A 1,008-nucleotide genomic window follows, 5' to 3' on the forward strand; every position below is an offset into this window, starting at 1 on the left:
GAACTGAGCGGAAAGAACCAGTAAACATGGGTGATCGTATTATTCAGGCTGATCCAGCTCTTATGGACTTTTCTCGGCCAAAAATTGATGACATTCAGTCAAGCATTCTTCATCCGGCTATTCAAGCTAACACCTTTGAAATCAAGCCGGGCACTATCCAGATGGTACAGAATTCTGTTTCTTTTGGAGGAGCTGCGACTGAAGACCCCAACATGCACATAAGGAATTTTGTCGAGATCTGCAGCACTTTTAAGTATAATGGCGTGACTGATGAGGCTATCAAACTGAGGCTTTTCCCATTCTCACTGAGGGACAAAGCTAAAGACTGGTTACATTCTGAACCAGCTGGGTCCATCACTACGTGGCAAGATCTTGCGCAAAAGTTTCTGGTGAAGTTTTATCTGATGGGAAAGACTGCTACTATGAGGAGTGCTCTTACTCAGTTTACGCAGCAACCTACAGAATCTATGTGCGAAGCTTGGGAACGCTACAAGGAAATGTTGAGGAAGTGTCCACATCATGGAATGCCGATTGGATGGTGATCACTTGTTTCTATAATGGTTTGGGGGCCCAATCTCGGCCCATGCTCGATGCAGCAGCTAGAGGCGCCTTATGGGCTAAAAGCTATACTGAGGCTTATAATCTTATCGAGACTATGGATGCAAATGAGCATCAAAACCCAACTCAGAGGATGATGCCTGGTAAGGTAGTAGGTATTCTGGAAGTCGATGCAGCCACCGCTATTGCAGCACAGCTTCAAGCGCTGTCAATGAAGGTTGATTCTCTGGCTACATATGGAGTTAATCAAATAGCTATGGTTTGTGAGCTTTGTGCGGGTTCTCATGCTACGGATCAGTGTTCTCTTGTCAACGAATCTGTTCAGTATGTGAATAATTATCAGTGACAACAGCAGCTTGTGCCAGCTACTTATCATCCTAATAACAGAAATCATCCAAATTTTAGCTGGGGGAATAATCAGAATGATATTCAGCCACCATATCAGCAAGG

At 44.3% G+C, this 1,008-nt stretch overlaps 1 non-coding gene across 1 annotated transcript; it reads right to left on the bottom strand.

The window, feature by feature from the left end:
• Positions 1-419: 419 nt before the first annotated feature.
• On the bottom strand, positions 420-526 carry LOC141675362 (small nucleolar RNA R71). The gene has a single exon (XR_012556019.1). It is a non-coding gene; the product is annotated as a small nucleolar RNA R71 (small nucleolar RNA).
• Between the last annotated feature and the right edge of the window lie 482 nt (positions 527-1,008).

The sequence above is a fragment of the Apium graveolens genome, chromosome 7 (genome assembly GCF_009905375.1).
Source record: "Apium graveolens cultivar Ventura chromosome 7, ASM990537v1, whole genome shotgun sequence".
NCBI classification, from domain to species: Eukaryota; Viridiplantae; Streptophyta; class Magnoliopsida; order Apiales; family Apiaceae; genus Apium; species Apium graveolens.